The 25924-nt window shown below is 46.3% G+C and overlaps 1 protein-coding gene across 10 annotated transcripts in view; it reads right to left on the bottom strand.

Annotated features, from left to right (window-relative positions):
- Positions 1-25924, bottom strand: part of ATP2B4 (ATPase plasma membrane Ca2+ transporting 4) — a 167087-nt gene that overhangs the window by 89102 nt on the left and 52061 nt on the right. The window lies entirely within an intron of this gene.

The following is a 25924-nucleotide window of genomic DNA, read 5'->3' as shown; positions in this document are numbered from 1 at the left end:
AGATTGTCCCAGATATTGTGCTGCTCTTCAGAGAAGCTCTGAATGCATTTAATGATGTTTTTGCTGCCTTTCCATTCACAAGAGTGCTAAAATAATAATAATACACAATTATAAATAACAATGTACTGCAAAAAAAAAACCAAAAAAAAAAAAAAAAAACCTTTTGGAAATCAGATGTACCAAGGCTAGCCTTTTTTGTTTGTTTGTTGAAGCCCCATAAGATGATGTGCTCAATTCAAACAGATTTGCAAATTCTTGGCCTCAGAGAGGAAAATACAAAGAAGACAAGAAAAGGTTACAAAATGGCAGGGAAGTGATACAAAGGAAGGGAGTTTCTAACTGACTTTACTGCTTTTTACTTTAAAAGGCTGCAAGCGGATCCTCCAGGGAAATTCCCAACCTTAACAGGACAAAAAGGCATATGCCATAAAGAACCACCAGCTAAGGACACAAAAGCACGATGGCTCCAGCCCTTGCGGCTTCTCAGCAGTGCTGTTGAGCAGAAGAACCAAACTTTAAGGACTGGTGCCTGAGGCTGCTTTTTCCTCTCCTTCCTCCCCATCCCTTTTTCCTAGTGCGTCATGTCTTTTATAAGCCACTCTGGTGGCCTTTTCAGCTAAAGGGTGAGGTTAAGATGCTTTAAATAAATATAATAAAAACTGCTTTGGAAAGTAGTCTCTCCCCACCCTCGCCCCGCCCCCAGCCACTATGAAGGGAAAAACCAAGGGCTCAGCCTCCCTTCACCCCTGTTCCACCCTTGCAGGGAGGAATTTACAGCTCCTATGTTGGTGGAGTGGAGGAAATGCCCCCCTCCGCAGGAAAGCAGATTTTGAGAAACTTCCCAACAGTATGACCAGCTCCCTGTTGCAGGAAGCAGTGGGCTCTCCTTCACTGGATGCATTTAAGCAGAGGTTGGCTGGACGTTTGTCAGGGGTGCTGCATCTTCATCCCACACTGCAAATCTTGCAAAGAGCACGGGGTTGGGCTTGATGGCCTTAGAGGTCCTTCTTAGGGCTATGATTAACTCTCTGATCTTGCTTTGGTGTGCAGGGATGAGCCCAATCTATAGCTGCCAGCAATATTCTTCGACTTGACATGGAAGTGTGCATCCAGACTCCCATCAGATTTTGTGTGTTTGGGCAGGGGTAATAGATCTGTTTTGACCCCCAATAATATGCTACAAGAGTAGAGAGATTTTCTATCAGTAGATGACCTTTCCTACTCTGTGCATACAGATATTGATATATAGATGCTAGGCAGCAGAGCTGCATTTTAATGAATGACACAATATTAAATGATGGACAAGAGTGGAAGGGAAATTTGCTGTTCTGTTAATTCCGCAATTCCTTTGGGGCTCTGTTTTCTGGACCCAGAGCTATATCTTAATGGAAAACTATTTAAGGTCACTGGGTTTGGCCTCTCAGGCCTAACTAGCTTGTGTCCTCGCCATACACACTGTACAAAATCAACACAAAAGTCTGCTGCAAGCCAACATCATCCATCGGAGACATTTCTTAACTGTGAATGCCTACTGGACATCTTCCCTCCTTTCACAGAAACAAGGACCCAGCCCTAAGCCTTTCTTTCACTTTAGAAATACAACCCAAATTGCTGGATGTTAGGAAGCAGCGACAGGGAGAAAACACCTCTGAAATCCAGCTTTCCAGATGTTGTAAGAGAAAAGTCCTTTTCAGAACAGTGCTCACAGGCTCCAATCGAGGCTCCATCTCTGCGCAGTACATGCGACAGTCAGAGGGCAGGGCTAGTCGGGGCAGGGCTACACAATGCAGTCCTGCTTCCCCCTTGTACACTGGGGGAGCTTGTGACCACTACCCCTGAAAAGTCTTCAATGGAATGTAGTAGATCCATTTCTTTAAAACTGGGGTTTACCCCAGCTGCATATAAAGTGGGTTGAGGGTCCAGGTTTTAGAGCAAAAGGGGATAACTTGATTCTGGAGCTGGGAGCTCCAGCTGAAGGAAATGTGACATCCAGTTGGAGGCTGCAGTGGGTGGGAGAACAGGATTGAGCCCATTGCACCTGTGTGCCGCTTTTGCACTAAAATCTTACTTGATAAGTGATTCTGGCATATCCAAGTTTTAAAAAAACGGGTCTGCTGCTGTCACACACAATTTGGGCCAGGAAAAGTAGCTGCACTTTCTGACCCAACTTACTGATTTTCTCCTAATGGAGAAGCAGCTTTCCGTGAAATTGTTTAAATAAGGACTTTGCCCTGGCACTGCATTTTGCACTCTAGCTAAGTCTGACTTTTAGCTAAATTGCCGTGGTGTGTGTGTGTGTGCGTGTTCTGGTTTCCCACTGCATGTAATGGGCTTCTCTTCCACTCTGGATGCTTACCATGAACTTAGTGATCAATTTGCCTTGCAGAGATTCACATCTGAACCATGGGCAACACGGACCATGCAACACCTTGAGGTTCAATGTGGCAACAGACACTCAGGCTGGGAGTGGCAACCCTTTACACTTTATGGGTTATGTAGCAGGCTGTCTTATACCAAGTGAGACCAAACTGACCCATCTAATTCAGTACCAGCTACAGTATAGTGGCTGGCAATGGCTCTCCAGGGTTTCAGACATGGGTCTTTCTCAGCCCTGTCTGAAGATGCTGGCAGATGATCTACTAATAAGTTACAACCCTTCCCTATTGGTTGTATCCAATGCTAGTTCTACCCAAAGTAGAACCATTGAAATTAATGAGCCTAAGTGAGGCACGCTCATAAACTTCAGTGGGTCTATTCTGAGAAGAACAAACATTGGATACAACCCTACATCTCACTGGTCCCCCAACTCACTTTGACCATCTCTCACTGTTCAAACTGAGGTTGGGAAGGGAATCTGGTTTTCTTAGCTCAGGGTATGCATAATCTACTACAGAACAGACCTTTCCCTGAAGAAACAAGCAACATAAGAAGTCATTAACTTCATTCAAAACATTAAGACCAAAAATAACAACTTCTACAGCCATCTGAGTTAAGGAACGTGTACTGTTATCTTGCAAGAGCCAGAGACTTACAGTTTGTGATTCTGAACTAGACATCAGGGACATTGCATGAGCTAATAAGCAGCTTCCACCACATACCGGAGCACCCAGTCTTGGCAAATGACAATCTGCCTTAAAGGAAATCGCCAGTTGCATAAGGATAGAAAAAGGAAAACTGTAACAGATGGACATTGCAGGAACCGAGGCGGGGATATGGAAGTGTTCAAAGGACAAACTGTTACGCTCCCTAGTCACATCCTCCTCAGCCTTGATAACAGGGCAAGTTGCATCCTTCGCTGAGAATCTCCAGCTTCAATAAGAGTGAATTCCTCAACCGATATATATGGGGGGATTTGGCTGTGCTATTCAGCCCCAGAGCATTTTTCTAGGTTGCCAAGTAAAGTTGCGACTACAGTATTCTCAGCCCAAGACCCCACCACTCTGTGACACTAACTATATATTGCACCTATGTGCACCCAAGGGCCAAACTAGGAGTGATGAAACTCAATGAATGAAGATCTGCTCTCTGAATTTTTGCAACAGCAACTGCGGGTGGGGGCGGTGGCAGTGGCGGCGGCAGCGGCAGCGGCAGGAAGGTGATCCAGTTCAGGATCCTGGTGCTGGCAAAGAAGGCTCAACCCTTTCCCCATGATGTTTTCCCAATGCAACCCCCCCCCCCCTCCACAGCTGCCACTTGCACCATTAGGGAAAAAAAATAAATGTGTGTACACATGTATGCTTTTCTCCACAGGGCAAATAGCAGCTTTGAGGGGAAAATTTTAACTGGCAAATGGCATGGTGAAAAGGTACCACAGTTCCAGTCTGGATTGCTACCTCTAGCTGGTGGCTGCTATTTGCAAAGCAGAAAGGCATTCATTTGTTATCGGGTTTGGTTCACCCCTGAGCCCTAATATTTCCTTTGGAAGAAAGGAAATTTTAAACAGAGGTGACTGTTGTACTTTGCTTACTTTTTATTTATTTAAAAAATGTACAATTATTTACACCCATCAATGTTTCCTTTCTCATAGCAACACAAGCCTTTTGCCACTTGCCATTTCTTTGCTCCCAATTCCATTCCCCGTGTGGCTTTCCCCACTAGTAGCATTCCAAAATATTGTGTGTAGCAAGCCAACCCCTTTAATTCTCTGACCCGGTGTGCTCTAGTGGCTAGTGCTGAGCTAAGACTGGAGAGCTCAGAGTTCAAATCTCCAGGTAGCCATGAAAATCACAGGGTGGCCTTGGGCTATCAACTCAAACTGCCTCACAGGTTTGCCATGCAGAGATAAAATTGGTGTGTGGGTGTGTGTGGGTGTGGCGGGGAGATAGACCCATGCATGCCTCCCTGAGCAACTTGGAGGCGGGGGGGTGGGGGTGGGTGGAATGTTACAGATAAATAACTATTATGCTAGTGTAGCAGCCAGCAGGACCATTGATCCCTTGTGCTGAGCATATAGTAGCTTATGTTCCAATTTAAACGCAAAGCTGACTGTGTGGCATGTTACACAGGTAAGCAGTTTTAGCTTTCCTTACTGTGGTTTTATAGTTTGTTGCAAGTTGTTCAGAGTGGCTGGGGCAACCCAGTCAAATGGGTGGCATATTATTATTATTATTATTATTATTATTATTATTAATAAAATTGGATCTCAGCTGCAACTTAAGAGAGGCAGAGATAAAAAAGGGTTCTGAGTGATGAGGAGAAATACTGGTTAGGAGGCAATGTGGTTCTGGTACCCACAGATAAAAAGTCAGTGGGTCTTGCAGCATCGTGATATGAAGCTGGAGACGCAGGTAGGAAAAACAGTAACAACAACAACTGTGCTGGAAAGATAGTGAAGCTCACTAAGAGATTTGCTGCCTTTTTCTCTGGCAGGGCCCCTATGCTTTTAACAGGCGCTTTCAGGAGTAGCTGGCGAGGAGGTGTTTGAGAGGTGGAAATTGAACTGCTGCAATTCCAGATCACGGGAATGCTGTGATGAAGAAAGCTTCACCTGCTGAACTGCTGCCTGCAGTTGTCAAGGGCTCATGACTAGAGCAGGCAATGCTGAGGCAGTGTGAGGTGGCCAAGTAGATTGTGCCTGTCTCTCCCCAAGATGCAACCATGCTTATTAAGAAAGTTTATATGGTGAGAGAGGACACCAGAAAACCTCAAGCACAGGAAAAACTGTTGCAGCAGTTGAGAATTCTCTAGACAGCCTGAAAAGGTAATTTCGACATGTGTCATCACAATTCATCTCAGACAAAGCTCTGTCTCCAGGCCTGTTGGAACAATTTCAGTACATATCCGAAAAGGGATGCCCAACTTGCAGCTCACCCTGAATCAAAAAGGCAATCTTGGAAAAAACAATGGTTTGGGAAGATCTCTTTAAGGTATGGGGGGAGCACAGTAGACTGATAGCTTGGGAAAGATAGAAAACCTCTCAAACAGATCCTTGATAAAAACAGGTTCCTGTCTAACCTGGAGCAGCAAATGCATGTTTATTTGTCCATCTGATTCACTGCCCAAAAACCTGGTCCTGAGAAATTCAGGTAGCAACTGCTCATCTATGTATAAAGGCATTCAAGCTTCCCATGGAAGGAGGCTAAGAAGGAAGATCCAATTAAACCAACCCCTGCTGTTTAATAGCATGTTGGGGAGGGGCAGTGGGCGATTATTATTTTTTGCTAATTTTTTATTCTTTAATAGCAAATAACATATTCTGGAAAGAGTTTAGAGGGTAAGAAAAAAGCAACTAATTAATATTGTGATGGCAGAGTCCCTAATTACCCCTTGAGGAGCCTGCAGGGCACCTATCATTATCTTCCAATTCCAAACAGCAAGATTCCTTTCCTTCTCAGAGCTAGAGCTCCAGGGATTCCTTGGCACAGGTCGAGAGAAGGGAGATAAAAACAAAAATCTCTTTACGGAGGAAGGATAGGTTCCCTGCTCCCGTACCCTGTCAGGGATACGCTTTACGACCTCTGCACAGATGTCCAAAGTCAAGCCTGCTAAGAGACAGAAACTGAAAATGGAGAATTCCAAAAGGATGTTCCCAGCCACATCTCACCATATTGCAGGCTTCTCCAACCTGGTGCCCTCCAGATATCTTGGACTACCTCAGCCCCAAGCAGCCCCCAGCCCCACTGCCAAACATACCAAGCCTGCTGCCTAGGATGTCGCAATATAGCAGGAACAGAATTTGTGACATTACCATGCCTGGAAAAATAATGGCAATTTCACAGATTTGGCTTGAGTCCTCACCATTTAGGACTTTTTTTTTTTTTTTTAAAGAGGATCAAATGGACCCACTTTCAGATATAATATTTCAGATAAAGAAAGAAAGCCTCCCAGAATGGTACTTACATTTTATCTTATTTCAGTCCCTAAAAGGGCACCGAGCACTTGAGAGCCAGTGCCTTAGACTACAAGCTCATTAGAGGAAAGATAGCATGATGCTGTTAACACGGAACCTGATAAATCAGCAGCACTCCCCTGATCCTAAGGGTTTGTGGCTTAATTATTCCATAAAAGCCAGAGTAATTAATGCAGCGTTTCTGGATTCTGGATACAAGGAGTCAAGGGCCATCACTCCAGTCTTAACTTTGAAGGTCCCCAAAGGCTCCTTTTAGCTCAGAGAAAAGCCTCGATTTTGAAAGCCAAAGCTCAATATAAAGCCTTACTGTATTCTCAGCAAGGAAACATCAGCAAGAATCATCACAAGCATGAAGAAGGTTCAAGGTTCAAATCATGGTATCTCCAGGTTGACACCCCCCTGCCGCCCTAAAAAACCCAAAAAATAGTTCAGTTGGCAGGTAAGGTGAAAGGTCGGGCTAAGGCAGCTACCAGTGCACCTAAGGTAGCTTGCCATTCTACAACAGGGTTGTAGAATCAGGCCTGAAGGCCAAATGCAGTCTCCCAGGCCTCCCTATCTGGTCCCTGGGATTCTTCTCAAGCCACCCTCTCGCCTCACATGCCTCACTGACCCTCCTCTGTGTTCTCCTTGAGGGCTTTTGCCTGACAGAAATGTGTCCTTGAACTGTCATTAATGCCTCTTGCTTGCCTGGGTGGATGACAGAGATTGTGGAGCGTATGTGTGTACCTACCAGTACTATTTTTTCTAGAAGAGGTGCCAGAACTCACGATGAACGCCTCCCTTGTTCTCTTATAATGGCAATGGCACCCATGTGAGAGGTGCTGGAACTGAGCTCCAGTGAGTTCCAGCTGAAAAAAGGCCCTGGTACCTACATCTCTGACAGCACAAGGGCAAGGCTCACGCCTGTTGTTCTGCCCTGCCCACACGTGTTGTTTGACTCGCTCCTTGCATGTGGCCCTTGCAGAATTCCCCACAAAGGAATGTGGCTCTCAGGCTGAAAAAGGTCCCCCACTTCCAGTCCCATATCATGAAGCTGAGGCACTTTTTCCCAGGATGCACTCTGTTCACACAAACCCCAATGTGCCAGACAGACAGACAATTGATGTGGAAGCAGCTTCCCTGGGGTGAGAAAGTTTCATATCCACTGTAGTTGCATCTGCAACATGTTGTAGAGGTAAAGGCAAATTTACCTCCAAGCACTACGGCAGGCCTCTTAGTCTACTGATAAACACGACAAAGGAGAGCAGGACTGAAACAGAGAGAGGCTGCAATAGGCAAAAGGGAAGGGAAAGCAAAGCTTTTAAAGCCCAGCTAGTCTGAGTGGTTGCTTTAGGGCTCTTTGCAGGTACATCGTGGATTCATTTCAAAGGAGGAAAAATTGCAAGAGGGGAGCCTCACGAAAGACAGGATCTGCAAGGTTCACGCTCCTAGCATGTTAAGATTGGGAAGGTGAAATTTGAAAAAGTCACACACGCTAAAAAATAAATAAAAATCACCCTCCTCTCCATCTGCTCACCCAAAGCCTCCTCATTTCTTCTCCTAAGTCCCATCCAGCCTTGCTCAGCATACTCAAGAGTGCAGCCAAAGCCTCTCCCTAACTAGCACGTTCACCCACTCACATTGCACACTCTTCTCCTTACAATTTCTGAGTTTAACCAAGTGAGAAACGAGAGAAGGGGAAGCAAGGAGGGGGTGTCGAGGAGAACGAGCGCACAACCAAGGGGTGTGGAGGAGGAGGAGGAGGAGGGGGTAGTGAGCAGCAGATGAAAAATGATGGCTGATGCAGTGCTGCAGACGAACCTGCCCGGAATAATAAACGGCTGCATTACACCTCTGTCCTGCCAGGCGGAGATCATGCATTTGTTGGAACAAGGCAAAGGGCCTTTCTAGCAACATAGGCAGGGCAGCACTAGGCAGCCAGCAGCGCAAATGATAGCGCCTTGGGGCCATCACTTGTCAGTCAACAGACAGAAAGCAGGAGGGGATGGGTGCTTCTGGAGAGAGTCATGGCAGAGAACAGAAGGGGGAAAACAGACATTTTTAGGGCATATCCACAGCAATGGAGGCACTGGGGGAAAGAACTTGGAAGAGGGTAACATATATTTCTAGGCAGGCACATTGTGTTCTACATGTGAAGATGTCTGAAAGAGAAAAAAATCACTGTATATGTTAATGACTGGAGTTCAGCTGTAGTGGGGGGGGAGAGGGGGGAGCTCCTTGTTTGGGGGGACCTGCTGGTGCCACCCATGACCCACAGCAACTCACTACACAAATCTGCAAACAGATCTCAGCGTGAAGGGGTGGGAGGATATGCTGATGCAAAAAACTGAACTTATTTCCCTTCTGCAGCGTTTGGGTTTGTGCACTTTTCAATGGACATGAAAAAAATATACTGTATATAACAATAAACTTGCTCCCACAACTCTCCATTCAACTGAAGCTGCAGTGGAGGAGCCATACGGGCATCAGATAACCACAAACCTCTGTAGCTTTCTACAGGGATATTTCTCCAACCACCACTATATTTTTCTATGGGGGACCCAAGATGAAAGTCTGGGAGTCTGCCTTATATCCCATAAACCCAGGAGTAACAGCTCTGGCGAAAATTCCAAGGGTGCAAAATGTTTTATCAATGCAACAGGTCTCTCACTGAAGCAGCCTGGAAAAGCAGGGCCAGGCCTATGGTTGGGTATGTTCACATGGGAAAAAGCAATATTCTTCAGCCTAAGCAAATAGTTCACAGCACTATCCAGAGGTGCTGAAATGCTCCTGCAAGCCATGTAGCACAGACACCTTTAGACTGATTAGACTGCAAAGGACGATCTTTTATCAGGGATGAAAGCCATTAGGGCAGGCACAGCCTGCGAGAGAGATCAAAGAGCAGAGATCAAGCACAGGTGATTATTCTATTCACTTTGGCATGTGAAAGGAGTTTACAGGGAAATGTGTCTGGATTTATTCACTAGCCATGCCTAGCACACTTCTCTGGCTCTGGTTGGCCAAATCCAAGGAGTGTGGGAATCCGACATCACCTCTCCCTTCGCCGCAACAGCCAGCAGTTTAATCCATCCAGTTTCTAAGCCAAATGTTTCTCTCCTGCTTCACCACCAACCACCGCCTATCTACTTAAAGAGGTGAAAGCTGTGATTTGGCAGCTGTCCCAAGGGAGTGGCATGGGTGTAGCCAGGGGGGCAGGGAGCAGCTGCCCCCCCATCAAGTAAATAAATAAAAATACTTAACTAACTGACCAACTGCATTTCAGATAACCCAGTTCTGCTGGGTTACGGCCACAGGGAGTGGGTTCCTATTCTGAACTTACTTTGGCCAGTGAGCATTCCGGAGGGCTGTGAGGGAGATCCTTTTCAACCCCTTTGCTCGTGGAAGTCAGAAAACTGAACTGTGGCTACTCTCAGATGATGCAACCAATCCAAGATAGGTTGCATGAGCTTTCATGGGGCTGAGCCCACTTCATCAGAACCAAGAAGGGCATCTGATGCATCTATGAAGTGCACTATATTCCACATCATAATAAAGGTTAGCCTTAAAGGTGCCACAGGACATTACTGCTGCTGGAGTAATGTGTCTGGCTGTCCCTCTGGAAATTGCCACAGGGAAGAAGGCTCCCATAAGAAGACCTCTGTGGGATCAGGCCAATGGCCCATCTAGTCCAATATCCTGGTCTCACAGCAGCCAGACAGACAGACGCCTTTAGGAAGCTTGCAACCTGGACACAAGCAGAACAGCACTCTACCCACATGCAATTCCCAGCAAATGCTAGCATATGGTATTCAGAGGTGCACTGCCTCTGACAGGGTAGGCAGAACAGAGCCGTTGTGGCTAATAGCCATTGATAGTAGCCGTCCCTCTTTAAATGATACTGCAACTGTATATACCACGCACCCATAGCAGCTTAGAACAGAGCAGTCCAACTTTCATACCAAGTGGGTCGCAAGGGTACTTTGACATGGGACCCACAGGCTGCATGCACACTGTATTGTCCTGAGCTGGGGGGAGGGGAGCAGAAGGACGAAAATTGACATCCCTTGCAGCCCTCATGCTGCCTTCCCAAAGCTGGATAAGAGAGGTGCTGGGGTTTAGGAAGGAGGTGTGAGGCTCTGGCGGGGTCTTAGAGCTGAGAAAGTGCTAACTGGGCTTTGAGAAGGAGATTGGAGGACTCAGGGACTCTGTCGGAGCCCTCACATCCTCTTTCCCAAATTGCCTCACTTACCTAGCTTTGGGAAGGCAACATGAGGGCTGTGGTGTGTGTGTGTGTGTGTGTGTGTGTGTGTGTGTGTGTGTAATGTTGCTGAGATCTGCCAAAAAAAGACATCAAGGCCTCAGGCCATGTGTTGGACCACCTCGGTCTAAAATAACAAAAGTAGCAACCACAGTGGAAAGCCAGCTTTCTCCAAAAGACGCAGGACCCAATAGGACTCTAGCTGTTGCTCCACCGCTTCTGGGTGGGGATGCATATGAGCATCACCTTACTGGTGTGCTTTCACATTTGCACCAGCTGTGCATGAGGAAGTTCTGCTTCCATAAATAGACTTCACTCTCAATACTGGGGTGGTTATGCCTTACTGGGTTTCACAGCCTCCTCAGTTCACTCTTGAGAGTGTTTGTGTGCAGGCAATTTCAATTTCGGGATCCACAAGTGCATGCAGGGTTGCAGCGCAAGGGTTTTGAGTGTGCCTACACGCAAAGCAGTTCCTGAATTAAATCCTTAGCACATCAGCACTGCGGGCAATTGCTCAGTAGACCACATGGCCAGACTACAGTTTAACCCCTGGCAAAACGTTTTCCTTACTAATACTGCATCTCGCTCTGTATGAAACCCCAGTATGAAACAAGATTTGAAAAGGGAATGGTTAATGTGATTAAACAGAGATGGTGCTTCAAGGAGCTCAGAGCACTGCATTATCATTATTATTTTTAAAAAAATATTTTTAAAAGACAATTTACAACATGAATACCTTCATGACAGGCTTAAGAAAAAATCAAAATAAAAAAAATCTGGGTTAATGATACTTTCCTCCCTGGTGCAAATCATTGTGTTTTATTCGGAGTGATTACAAGGCTCCTATCACACCTTTTAATTAGCACTCAGCACCAGGGCATATTTGAGTGCCAAGCAAGGTTGACTCACCTCTGCAGAAGTTATTTTGTCAGAGAAGGGGAAAAGAATTTGGGGGTGGGGGTGGTTAGGAATGAGAAGCCAAGTACCAAAGGCATTGCTGAGGGAAAGAAAGCAGGGAGAGGAGATGTGTTAAGTGCTACCTCTGGGGTTTATTTATGGATACGCGAACACCATGTGGAGACAGCAGCCTTGACTCTGCTCTTCTGGGAGAAGGCATTCAATTCTCACTCTCTCTCGGCTTGCACCCATGCTGAAAAGGAGTGGGGTGCCAAGGGTCTCAAGGTTTATCTGGCTCAGGATTAGGCTATGTACACATTAAGGGCCTAAAACAGGAGCAAGGTATTTTCAAGTCATGTTTTTACATTGCTGTACACACCAGAGAAGAGGAAGAGAGGTCTTCATCCAAAGGGCACTGCATGATTTGTTTCTCCACACCTGCAACCCCGCCCCCCCAAAAAAACTCCTATTCAATGAAGCTATCATCTGAGCATGCCCTTTCATCTGCACATGCTCAATGAATGTCTCAAACGTACACACCTCAGGTTAACTGCGGCATCCCATCTTCAAGTGAGAGGGAAGTTGCTTTGAAGGAAAGCTAACCAAACACAAGTGTTTCTCAGGAAATTACAGGATGCAAATGGATTGTGGCTAATGTCATGTGTTCTCAGCTTCAGGTACCAGAACTGGGACGGCACTGGAGACAGGGTAAATGGCAATGGGTGCACAGCCTTGTTCCTGTCCTGGGAGTAATGGCAATAAACAGAACCTTGAGCATTCATTTTGTGCTAACCCAAAAAATCCCAAAACCCATGAGCAAAGGGATTGTGATGGGATCTTTGCATGTGCACATGCCAGATTCATGGAGACAGGTTTTCACCAAACCTTAAAAGGTTTCAACAGCAAAAATTTAAAAGGCCATACAGTAATTCAGAAACAGAAAAGTATCAGGGAGGCTCTCAATATTATTTTTTCACAAGGTATTTTTTCACAAGATATTAAACCTTGGGATTTGAAGAACTGCGTCAGTATTGCTTCCCTATATTGAAATGCAGGTTAATTTCATGTCTATTTCACTCCAGAGACTAATCGTCCAAGCCTGTGTCAAATACAAAACTGACATGAATAATGATGATGACAAGAAGTTAGCACTCATCTAATTATTTTAAAGCGGCGCTGACAGAAATTTTACAATCCCTCTAGGATAAAGAAAACTTAGCCTAGAGGGAGGCTCTCGGCTGCAACCAGTGCTGGCAACCCAACTGAAGTATTTCTTGACATAATTAGCCTGTGGAATTCATTGCCACAGGTTGTGGCGATACCTTCTAGCATCAATGGCTCTTAAAAGGAACACATCAACATATGACATATACAGATTTCTTGAGCAATGATAGTTGTGGCCGCCTTCTTGTTCAGAGACAGTAATCTGAGACAACTCTATCGAGGAGAACTATTGAGGAATGGGGAAGGGCCACAGCTTGTCCAAGAACTGTGTTGCTGTCATGACCTGCTTGTGAACTCTCTTGTGGCACCTTATTAGCTCAGAGCATGAGACTCTGGATCCCAGGGTTGCGGGTTCAAACCCCATGTTGGGTGAAAGATTCCTGCATTGCAGGAGGTTGGACTAGATGATCCTTGTATGACCCTTGTGACCCCTTTCACCTCTATGATTCTATTAATTTTGTCTATCTAGCCACCATTCAAAGGCAGAACACGGAGCCTGGTAGAGCACTGGTTTGAACCTACATGCATGCAGATTGTGTATCCCTAACTCCAGTTACTGTCTACGTTTCAAACATTTTGACATCTATAGTAGTGAGTACAGTGCTGGTTTCCCTCTCCCTGCCCCCCCTCTCTCTCGCACACACACACACACACACACACACACACACACACGGCACTATGGAGTCAGAGCACAGGTCAGTCACTATGCAAATATTCAGGGTACCAATTTTTATTAATCCACTCCAATAGGTCAAGGTAAGTGGTGCACCATGCCCAAAACTGTGGCAGTAGTTCTTTATCTGCACAATAGCAAGCTGCTTATGGGTTTCCTATAGGCATCTGCTTGGCCACTGTTGGAAATAGGATACTGTGCTAGGTACCGTATTTTTCGCTCTGTAACACACACCCGACCATAACACGCACGTAGTTTTTAGAGGAGGAAAATCCGTAGGCATGCCACCCGTAGGCATTCCCTCCATAACACGCACAGACATTTCCCCTTACTTTTTAGGAGGAAAAAAGTGAGTGTTATGGTGCAAAAAAGATGGTAGCTCCTTGGTTTGATCCAGAAGAGTCCTTCTCATGTTCTTAAATGTTCATTGTAGTGTTTTCTGGTTAAGTATTCCCCTTGCAAAAAGAAGAGGGACACACCCACTTAGAGAGAGAGAGAGAGAGAGAGATGCCCTACCTCAATGCCATCACATTTCAAACTCCCCAAGTACTTCATTCAGCATGCAATGGCGATTAGCAAAGACAATAATAACATTGCCTGCTACTGCCTTTCTAGCTGAGAATAGGCTGCTGAGACTTCTAAAGACAACAAAACATTATGATATGTAGCATTCACTCCTCTGCACACTCTGAAGCAGGGGTCAGCAAACTTTTTCAGCAGGGGGCCGGTCCATGGTCCCTCAGACCTTGTGCGGGGCTGGACTATATTTTTTTTGGGGGGGATGAACTAATTCTTATACCCCGCAAATAACCCAGAGATGCATTTTTTTTAAAAGGACACATTCTACTCATGTAAAAACACGCTGATTCCTGGACCTTCTGCGGGCCGGACTCAGAAGGTGATTGGGCCGGATCCGGCCCCCGGGCCTTAGTTTGCCTACCCATGCTCTGGAGGAAGAAGGTTTCCCCTCCCCAGCTCCAATCACATCTCTGAAACTAGAGAGACAAGGGAGCATCCCCTTCCACATTGTTCAGTGCACAGGAACCACTGAGAGTCCTATTTCAGCACAGCTTCCCTGAGTTGGGCACTTCAGCTCCTGCTCACAGCCTCCCAAACGTCACTTGCAAGGCAGAGCTGGAATTCTAACCTGCGGCTCTTGCAATCGACGGGGTGCCTACATACGTACAGAAATGAAATGAAATGAATAATAATAATAATAAGACACAAAAGCAAGCACGACTCTAGGAAAGTGTGGAAGGGCAGATGGCAAGGCAATGCTTTTCCTGCTCTGGACCCCCTTTTCCCTACAGCTTAATAAGAGGCCAGCAAAACCCTGACATATGCAGTTAGTTTATAAAGCTGCATATCAGAGATTACAGCTTTGGACAGACATTTATCTTGGCAGAATAATTGAAAAGGCGGGGGAAGTAGCTGGCTGAGCTATAAAAAAAAGAGAGAGAAAAGGACGGAGAGGCCTTCCTCTCCTGATCCCTGCCCTCTGCACCACTATATATATACGGGGGGGGGGGACAAAACCTTATTTATTTAAGTGGCCCAGTGGCAGTGCGTTGGCCGTAACAGCATCCCTCCTGCCCCCAGCTACTTTTGATTGTTGTGGGAAGAAGAGGGGGAGAAATGTTGCAAATGGAAACACATATATGTGCGCGCACACACACTATCCAACCCTTTCACAACTGAAGCTAAAACTGCCCACCTGCAAAACTTTAGACTGGCAGCCCTCCCTGTTCACACCATACTGTGTGCTCATTTTAATAGCAGCCTGTCACATTAGGTTTTCAGAGCACAAAGGTGAGGGAATCAAGGCACAGCAAGGAGGTCCAGCCTCCTCAAAAAGAATCACAATGGGAAGGGGAATGAGAGACACAGCTAGGAAGGAAAGGCACTTCCTGTTCAAATGGAACAACCAGGCAGGTGAGTGGGATGTTTGCCCAAGAGCTTGGAAGTGGTGGGTGAGGTTCTGGAGGGAGGGAAAGAAAAAAAAAGTTTTGAACACCTCCTCCCAAAGTTTCTCACTGCACAGGGAAAGGCAATCCCTCCTTTCCACCATATACAGAAATGAGAAAAACAGGCTGGTGCAAATAACTCCCAGGACAAGTGTGTCAGTTCAGATTGTAACTCGTGTGCATCGCTAAAGTTAACCCCTGCTAGCTGGCCAACATTGGCACAAGGCGATTAGTAGGAACAGCAAGATCTGTGTTATTTATAACCTGTCAAGAGATGCTAATGGAAGGCGCAGAGAAGGTGAGTCATCACAGCTCCATCCACAGATTCAGAGGGTGGAGCAACATCTGGTCCCTGCTTGGGGGGTTTCCTAAGAGGCGAGGTGGCTCATCTTGGACAAGGAAGCAGAGAGAACGGATTGTGCCTCATCTCAAAAAAGAAACAGAGACTGGTGCGTCTAGTTCTCATTCTGGGGAGATCTTTTCTCTTTGCTTTCTTCTGACCAAAGGAAGGGAAAGAAATGGAGTGGGGAGATCCCAAGACACTCAGAAATTGGGAAAGAGCAATCTGCCTCCTGGAACTTGGTATAATTGCTGAAGGAGGACACCATTGCCCCAAAGCCCAAGCACTGATGGGAAGGGAAGAGAGGGAGTGCCAGAATAAAGTGGAAAAAAGGAGCATGGAAGGGAGTGAGGGCAGGGAGATTGGAAAGAACAGATTTGGACTCAGGATTAACAAACAGAGGAAGCAATCTAGGACCAAGAGGAAAGAGATGACAGGGCCTTTTCCACTTTCCTCCTTGTGAGTTAAGTGCCCCAATTTTCCAGACTGCAAATAGTTTGGCCTGATATTTGAAAGCAGGGGTGGGGAACTGAATGTGACCAGAATAGGCAGCTCCACCTACCTGTCAATCACTTGGCATCCCAATGAAATCCAGTGACTTTCCCCTGTTTTGCCCACAGGCATCTTCAGAAGCCCAATTTAAAGGGCTATCTTGACCCAGACCTTGTGGAGATCCGACCATCAGGACATTGCATAATGAAGGCCCCAGGTCCCCTCTCTCTCCAGTTCAAGGATCAGGTGGAGGGTGGTGGGGAAACCTCTGCCCAAGACCCTTGAAGAGTTGTTGCCAGTCTGGCTGGAGAATACTGGGCTAGGTGAACAAAACCGCCTGACCTGGCACAGAGCTGTTGTTTCCTAATGAAATGAAACTGTGAGGCTGGTTCTTCTGAAGTAAAACCCTACCACAGGTGATGTCAACTGATCCATGACCCCACTGCCAACAGTACTACTCACAACAAGGTAAGTGGCATTTCCAGGGGCTGTGACTTTGGCGAGTCTTTCCCGAACGGCTGCTACATGTTCTGAAAAATCACACACCAAAGGAACCTGTAGGGTCCAAACCCATTCTAATCATTAAGAATGTTTAGAAAGGACTATGGACAGAGGGGATTTTGGCAGCCATGTATTCATAAATGTTGAGGTGCAGGAGCTCATTGTGACAGACCCCACAACCACACCCTCCAAGGAGAGTCCAAAAAATGCAGACAGCTATGTTGATCCATTTTACTCATGGACATATGCACACACATACCAGATAGCATCAGTATACTGTATTGCATAATACCCTATTCATTAGGGTCAGCTGATGGCCTAAGGACAGTAAACTGGCCTCATTATCTGACTCTATGCTAATATACCACAAAGAATGGTAAACCCTGAAAGTCTTGTTATCACCTCATTCACTTGCTGCAGCAAGGCAGGACCCCTGGCACTCTGGCAGATGAAATCACAGCAAGAGTTTTGTTTGTTTTTAACTATCAAGTGGCATATAAATTTTATGAAATAAAATAAATAGCTCCTATGCTGTAAAGAAGTCTGGCCGTTGCTTTCCCTCTCCACTATGCCACAGGTTTGGGGACACAAGGCACCCTCTCTTTCTGTGAACCTCACAGATACAAGCTATGTAGGGATGGTCCTGTTCCTTATGTGTCTGAGGGTGAGCAATTGTGAGCTTTGTGGGGTAGGCAGGCAGCTGAAATAGGGGACTGGACAGGGGTCCCTACACAACGTTCTGTACCTTGGTTCCCCCCTCACATTAGTTCTTCCAGCAATTCTGGTTCAGCAGAAAAATGAGAAGCCATCAGTGAAGAGAACGACCTAAACCCTTCTGCTGACTTTATCCTCCATCACTCTGGGAGGGATGGCAACCACCAGGTGTGTTAAAACGTTTCACCATGGGTGACAGCAGGGAAATTAATGGAAATTACGTTAACCTCTTTTGATTGCTTCCTTCCCTCTACTTGCAGTGTAATAAAGTCTGCTGTTAACTGCGGCAACGATAACAATGATTAGCATTTTTATAAGGTTTTAAAAGTGGTCAAAGCGCTTACATAAATTATTCCGGGATCTCTCACAACAACCCTGTGTGGAGATGAGCCTGAGACAATAATGGCTTGCCTAAGGGCCAAAGTGTTCTTTATACGGTAGCGGCAGGATTGGGTCTCCTGATTTATTGGTGGTGATGATAATGATTATTAAAATACAGCTGTGGATCTGACCATAGCAAGGGGGAGGGAGAACATGATTTTCTGGCGCTTTCCTTCCGTGCTATTTTTCGGATGAAAATGGTAACACACACACACACACACACACACACACACACACACACCCCAGCAGCACCATTCTGTTTGGTCTACCCCCCCCAGTTGTTGGGGGCATCCAAAAATGTGACACGGCATTGCGCACATATGACGTCACACGCACAATATACAGGCACGTGCATGTGAGGTCACACGTCTATGTTACAGTGGCAGGCACCCACAATCCTAAGGGTGAGATGACGCCTCTGTTAGCCACAGTCTTATACTTAAGACCAGGGGTCAGCAAACATTTTCAGCAGGGGGCCCTCAGACCTTGTGGGGGGGCGGACTATTTTTTTTTTTGGGGGGGGGAAATGAACGAATTCCTGTGCCCCACAAATAACCCAGAGATGCATTTTAAATAAAAGCACACATTCTACTCATGTAAAAACACGCTGATTCCTGGACCGTCTGCAGGCCGGATTGAGAAGGCGATTGGGCCTGATCCATGCTTAAGACAAAACAATTTTGTCCTCTTTTCTGCAAATTGGCCACTGCAGAAGCACTACCTCTCATTTTCTCTCTCTCACACACGTGTGAAAATAAAACTCCTTCTGATACCTCCAGTGAGCTGCTGCTTACACCATGGTAAATCTACTCTACCTGGAGCTTATTGGGAAATTTGTGGGTTTCCGTATCCACACACGGAAAGGGGCCTCTCACCCTAACTGCAAGACTCAGGAAAGCAGATGTGTCTGTGCTGCTATCTGGAAAGGCCAAACAGTTCCCTCTCCTCTGCATTTGGTGCTAAAGTGACTCTGCCCTCCACAGCCTTCCTCGTGACTCATCTATTTCTCCTTTCAACCAGTGGGCAAAATACCACACCCTTGGTCCTTGAGGGGAAGAAGAAAGTTCTCTTGCTTCCACATGCCTTACTTGCCCAAAGAAACGTCCATCTTTTTATACTGCCCTTCACAGCACAGGATATTGATGCATTCTGCCAAATATAACTCATAAGCAACAAAAAAAGATACTGACTTATCCCAGAGCTCAGCAGAGCTCAGCAGAAGAATTAGGGGGGAACCCTATCCAGAGTCCCACTGTTTGCTCCATTATCACAGTGAGCTGTATATAGTACGGGGTTTCCCAACGAAGTATATAAAGTTATCATTGATCCAACCCAAATTCTGGTGCTGAGAGCTTCTTAAAATGGCAGGGCTGTGAGAGTGTTAGAAATTGAAATATGAAACCTAGGAGCTAAATGGCACCTTAAACTTAGGTTATGGGTGCAACAATGGAATGTCTAGGTGCACTTTTTAAATCACAAGAATACAAAGCTGAAAATGAATGAACTGCAGCTAAAATATTATATTCATTTTTCACATGGTCTAGTCCTTCCGCTGCCCACCCCCCTAATATTCTTAAGAGGGTCTCTTCTCCAGCTTTCAGAGACTAGCTAGAAGTGGGGAGGCAGAAAAGGGTCCTCTTTTCCTTCCAGCAGTGGCAGTTTTAATTGGAAATCTTAGGCACAGCACAGTGCCCAGAGATCAGAAATTGCTCTAGCTAATTAAATTCCCTGTCGCAAAAATGTGTCTAGAACGATGGGAGTTTCGAACACTGAGTTATGGAGCAACAAGGAGGAATCCTGAAGAAGTGTGTGGAAAATGCACCTCTGAAGCATAGCTCTGAATTTTTTTAAAAAGCTCATTAAGGTTTTCCAGAAATCAGCTTGCTTTATATGTCTTTACAGAGATAAAGAGGGGTGTTAAAGTTATTCTTTTAGCACTGCAAAAAATATTCCTTAAAATGTGAAACTCTGCATCTGTATAATGTTTTTTAAGCAATAAAGCAGCATAGTCTGACGATATTGTTGCTTTTTGGAACCATTCTATCAACTTCTATGGGGTTAATATCAACAGTAGGGCTGGGCAATATGTGGTTTTCAACATGATAATCTATCACCCGCTAAACACTGGGATATACCGATATGTCACAATGTCTGAAATAAGGATGAAGCTATGTAGAAGCACTGGCTGGCTTCATGGCTTCCCCCTTCTTGTGAATTTTGCCAGCAACTGCTTTTGTGATTTGTTGCTCCCTTCAGGAGGCAGGGGAGAGTTATCCAGCAGTTAACAGGGGCTGCAGGAATCGAGAGAAACATTGGGTGGCTTCCCAATTTTCCCCACATTGTGATTTTTGCACAGCACACACAAAATCATGATTTGCGATATATTACAAGGTCAAAAATTATGAAAACAATATGACAATATGTAGCCCCCCCCCAGCCAGAATCCATTTTGGATTATACAGTCATACCTTAGTTTTCAAGCGAAAACCATTCTAGAAATCCATTTGACTTCCGAAAATGTTTGAAAACCAAGGCGCAATTTCTGATTGGCTGCACTCACTTATGACTTTGCAGCGTTTGGGCAGGGCTGAGAAAGATTCCCTGTCCGGAATAATGGACAATTGCTTCCAAGCAGTAGAGGCAACACTGAGCTCAATGGACCATTGGTTTGACTTGGTGCAAAGCAGCTTCCCATGTTTCAGTGCAGGAACTGCACTGCCAAGGTACAGTCATGTGTAACAGCGATGCTGTTAATTGCTACCCTCAGGATTTAAGCACACACCACTGAGAGCTGCAGTGCTAGCAACGACTGTAGGAGTGCACAGAGCATTTCTAAAGCAGTCACACAATGCTGGCAACAAGGAGAGATGCCGTATTACAAAACCAATCCCAACTGTTACACCACCTCATGTGAAACAGTGTCTTAGTAGCTAGAACCTCCAGGTTTGTCTGGGAGAGTTGAGAAATCCCCTCTCCTGCTTTCCTTCAAAGCGGGGCCTCCTTCTTTTCCAGCAGGAAATAGATGCACGAGAGGTAGTAGTACAACAGATGCAATCTTTCTTAGCACGTAGGCAAAAGAATAGGAAAGACTCTTGCTTTGTGAATAGCTGCAGTTCTTGAAAGCATGGAAGCCCTGCAAAGTGGGGGGAGGGAGGTGCAGTCACAGGAAGCATTTGCAAATCAGCCGAGGGATGTGACTTGCCACATGTCAACCTAGGGAACCCCTTGTCCTTTTTATTGGCTCGTTCTCTAGGATCCAATCTTCTGTCTCTCGGTTAACTTCCCACAAGCTACGGAAAACCTCGTCAGCACAGTTTATTTATAAGAATTCTTATAATATCGGAGCGGTTCAGGCAGAGAAGCTGCAGTCCGCAAGCACTGCCTCCCTCTCCCGCCCCAGATGGGAAGCAGCATCGCTTTGGCCTTTCTCTTTTCCTCCGAACCCAAGCGCCTCTCAGACCCGTCACCACCCTCCAGTGCCATGGAAGGCAAGGGAGAGGGATGAACAAAGGCAGTCAGGAAACAGATCAAATTAAAATTCCCAGCCTCCCACATGGCGCTGACTCCCACACCCCTCCCTGCCAGCCATAAGCTGCTCTGACGAGCTGCAACTTGAGAGGCGGTAACGGGAAGGGTGAGCTGTTACCATAGGAAGCGCACTTTAAGAGCAGCATTAGCTCCCTCTAAGAACATTTACTGGCGATGATGGAAAGATGGAAAAAGCAACAGTGCAACGCTCCACCCTTTGCGCACGCTCTTGCCAAGGTCTCCACCAGCAGGCAACCACCACTTCTTTCCCATGAGCCCTCTGGAGCTGGGAGGGGGAGCCGGGCGAGGGTTGTGTGCATGTGCGCTGCTCCCATGCCGAGTCCACACGAATATGTATCCATCGCCCAAGATGGAGGGATGCGTACTGGGTCTCCCCTGTGGAATGTGCTGATGAAGGCTTGTGCTCCTAAACAGGAGCATTTGGGCAAGCCTGCTTGGCATTCAGGGTCTGCAGCTGCTCTACACCAGGGGTCAGCAAGGTTTATCTTGCCTGGGCCAGATTGGTCCCGCAGAGATCCCTCCATGGGCCGGATCGCGTGTGCCCGCATTTTTTGGCATCTGCGCAGATGCGATTGCTGGCGCTGCGAAAGTGAGTCCCCGTGCCGTGCTGGTTTAACAAAGTGCACGAGCAGGCAGCTTAATTCGAGGGTGGCTCGTGGGCTGGTCAAACTACTTCAGCGGGCCACTTCTGGCCCATGGGCTTTAGGTTGGTGACCCCTGCTCTACACAAATAGGAGGACACACATTTGCCTTTGATTAAGTGGGCTCCAGTTCGCCGAAGATGATGCCCATAACAAATCTGTTCTGGTTTTAAGGCAGCAAAAGGCACTGCAAGGTTTGCACGCTGCAGGGATGCGCATTCCCTGAAACGGTTTAAAGCTCTTGCACAAAATGCACACTTGCCTTCCCCCTTTCTTACCTAACTTACCAGAGCATTAAAAAAACCAACCCTGTCCTTCCACAATAAGAGGACAATCACATCAGAATCAGTTCTAGCACAGCCCATGTTAGAGAGCCAGTGTGGCATAGTGGTTAGAATGCCAGACTAAGACCTGGGAGATCAGGGTTCAAATCCCCACTTGGCCAATGGTCCAATAGGTTCTTTTTTTCTCTCCTGCCAGTTTCCCTGGGAAAACCTGCCGTTTACTGCTGAATAAGAGCCAACGCCAATCGAGTTTTCAGCAGATTGGTCTTTGTTCTGATTCAGCAGTAAACAGCAGGTTTTTCTGGGGAAAGCAGCGGGACAAAAAAAGAACCTCTCAGACCCACCCACGACCAAAAATCAGAGCACAAATGGAAGGAATGAGGGGATAAATGGAAGTCTAGATGAGCTGCCACTGGGCAACTTTGGGCCACTCACTGCCTCTCAGCCTAACCTACCTCGCAGGGTTGTTTTGAGGATTAAATGAGGAAGGGTATATAAATGCAATGATTAGATAGGTAGGTAGACAGAGAGATAGCATCCAGTACTGACTTCATAAAGCTGAGGTATGGGAGGCAATTCCCAACTCCTTTTTTGGGTGCAAACAATGCAGCAAGACAACAACAACACTGACATCACAGCCACAAATACATCAGCATATGCACATGTCAGGCCTAGCACATAGCACTGAGCAGAAGACACTGTACAGAAGACTTGCAGATTTGTACCACTTCCGATATACCGTACTCCATAGTTCAACTGTAATGTGCTCATTTCTCAGTGTGTAGCTGGAACAAGGGGGGGGGCAGACAGACACACACACACACACACACACACACACACACACACACACACAAAGTCGAACTCCCTCAGGGAGTGGGAAAGCCATCTGTTGCATATCAGTGAATCAGCTTCTACCATTTGCTATCTAACAGGACAGACACAGGAGACCCACTTTTTAAGGACCATACAGTCACATGGACAGCCATGTACCCAAGACAAGCAAATCTGGCTAACTAGCTGAAAAGCTGTCTGCAGAGTCTTGCCCTCAACTTCAGTAACTGAATTAAGTTACACAAATGTAACTTAGCTCACCAGATGCTTTTACCAGCCCTTCGCCTGAGTCCGAAATTGCATGCTGCATGTTTCTAGCTACATAATACTTACAAACACACACACTGAGTCCAATTCAACATTATACTTGCTGTCTCCCCCACACAACTGTTTTGAAGGTTCTCCAAACAGCCCCAGAACTGATGGGGGGCACATGGGCAAGGGGGGGGATTCCTTTTGCACAAGCAGAAATCCATGCACAGGATTTCTGCTGAAATCCACCCCCATCATTCTGCCCGGACACTGAGGTCCAGCGCTGAGGGCCTTCTGGCGGTTCCCTTGCTGCAAGAAGCCAAGTTACAGGGAATCAGGCAGAGGGCCTTCTCGGTAGTGGCACCCACCCTGTGGAACGCCCTCCCACCAGATGTCAAAGAGAAAAACAACTACCAGACTTTCAGAAGACATCTGAAGGCAGCCCTGTTTAGCGAAGCTTTTAATGTTTAATAGACTATTGTATTTTAATATTCTGTTGGAAGCCACCCAGAGTGGCTGGGGAAACCCAACCAGATGGGCAGGGTATAAATAATAAATTATTATGATGATTATTATTGCACAGGGCTTCCACTGATGGGGCTGGCCCCCACCACTGCCTTGCCCAAGTAAAATATGCCTTTGGGGATACAGGGAGCTGGCTGGTGAGTTGTGGACAGAGGTTTTTTTCCTGCTGAGCTCTAAGAGGTGTAAACAGAGGAAGGGGGTTAGGATGAGGTGTAACAGGAGGTGGGTTGGCAATAGGTTGGGGGTTTGGTGAGGGTAGTATATAGTGGGGTTGGTGAAGAATGCAAGAAGGAGCAGCCCCTGCTCTCTCTGTGTTTATTCACACATACCAAGCTGCATTAAGCACTTCTTCCACATGGCCTCCTTGTCTTCTAATAGGAAGAAAATAAATACTAGGTGGAACTTGCTCCTAGCCTGCTGACCAATTGGGGCTCTGTCATCAAGCAACTCTGCATTTTCATACAATTTCTGCTTCTTGCAGAAGGAAAACTCCATGACTGGGATGCCCAGAGAGGAAGCAAAAAGGGGAACCTGCAGGCCAAGGCTAGCTACATGGGAAGGAGAAAACAAGAACAGCCAGGACGCTAGCAATGCAAGGCTGAAGCTGCAAACAATGCAAAACTTAGAAGAGTTGCATGGGTTTGGGGCATCCCCAGATGTGCATTTGATGGGGTGGAGATCAAAAACGTAATCGTAGGGATACTGCCAATCAGGAATATTTGTCAGATGATGGCAAAACACACCATGTTTTCTACTTAGTCCTGCATTCACAGAGATCCTGATACAGGAGTACCAACACAATGTCCCATTCACACCAAAATATATTGGCCCTGCATTCAGACACATAAGACATGGTTTATTGTGACAAGAATAAACTGCAGCGATCCTCAGGTTTGTGGACTCTCCTCTCATCCCAGGTACCTGGGAGGAGGAGCCTGTTAGCTTTGCTTCACCATAGTTTGTCGTGTCATCGTAAACAATGGCTTGTTTGAAAAACAACTTCGAGGTGGAGGAGGGGCAAAAGCTTGCTACAACCCTTTGTGTCTCATTCCCATCACACTAAACCAGGGGCAGCCACTGTAATACCCTCCCTAAGTTGTTGGACTCCAACTCTCATCACCCCCTGCCAGCATAGCTAATGGTCAGGGATTAAATGAGCTATAGTCCAAGAACATATGGGGGGCATTAGGTTAGCAACCCCTGTTCTAAAAGATGCATGGAAGTGGCCAATGCCTTTTGTCGAAAGCGTGATATAACCTGTTCCAGTCTGCAGGATCTGAAGCCCTTCACTAAGCAGTGGTGAGTAACCTATTGACCTCCAGATATTGTTGGGCTACAACTTCTGCCATGCTGGCTGGAGGTCATGGCAACTGGAATCCAATGGCATCTAAGCCACCTGTGTAGTAAAGGGGCACATGGACACTGCTGCACTTACGTGGCACAGCAAGAACAGTCTCAATATTTGGAAAAGAAAAACTTTTAGAAACTAGTCACATGATGAAGGGGAAAGTTGCCCCACTCATCAACAGTGATGCTGGGGAGTGCTGTTGACATTTATGAGACACAAAAGCCAGCTAGCTGGGGAAAGTCATGCCTTTTCCTTACCATATTATGGGTTGAGTGCTGTGAAAATGTGATGTCCCCATAGGCTCCCAAACAACAAATGAGCAGCAAATGCACATCTGTTGCTCAGTAAGTGGATTGCCCGGGAAAGCCCTAAGTTCCGGATGCAAATTCTTATCTTCAGCATGCAATGCAATCTCTACCTCAAATCAGGTTCCAATAGTTGTAATCTCTCGTACAAAACAAGTTCCGGTACTTACAGAGCCACAAGATCCCATCTAACAGGAGAAAGAGACGGACCACTTAGATGCCCCCCCCCCCGCCTAATAAACAGCTTCCTGTTTCCTGAGCTAAAGAAACAATTGCTAAGCTAAAGTGCTAAGTAAAGCCACAAGGATATTTGCAGCTTTAAAAAAGAGAGAGGAAAACAAGCCCGATGCATCATCCAACAACACTACGGTTTTATGGAGATATAATGTTCTCGGATTTAGAGAAGGCGGAATGAAA

This window comes from Podarcis muralis, chromosome 5, assembly GCF_964188315.1.
Source record: "Podarcis muralis chromosome 5, rPodMur119.hap1.1, whole genome shotgun sequence".
Taxonomy (NCBI): Eukaryota; Metazoa; Chordata; class Lepidosauria; order Squamata; family Lacertidae; genus Podarcis; species Podarcis muralis.
The sequence above is the reverse complement of the archived record's forward strand: the minus strand, read 5'-3'. Positions and strand labels throughout refer to the sequence as shown.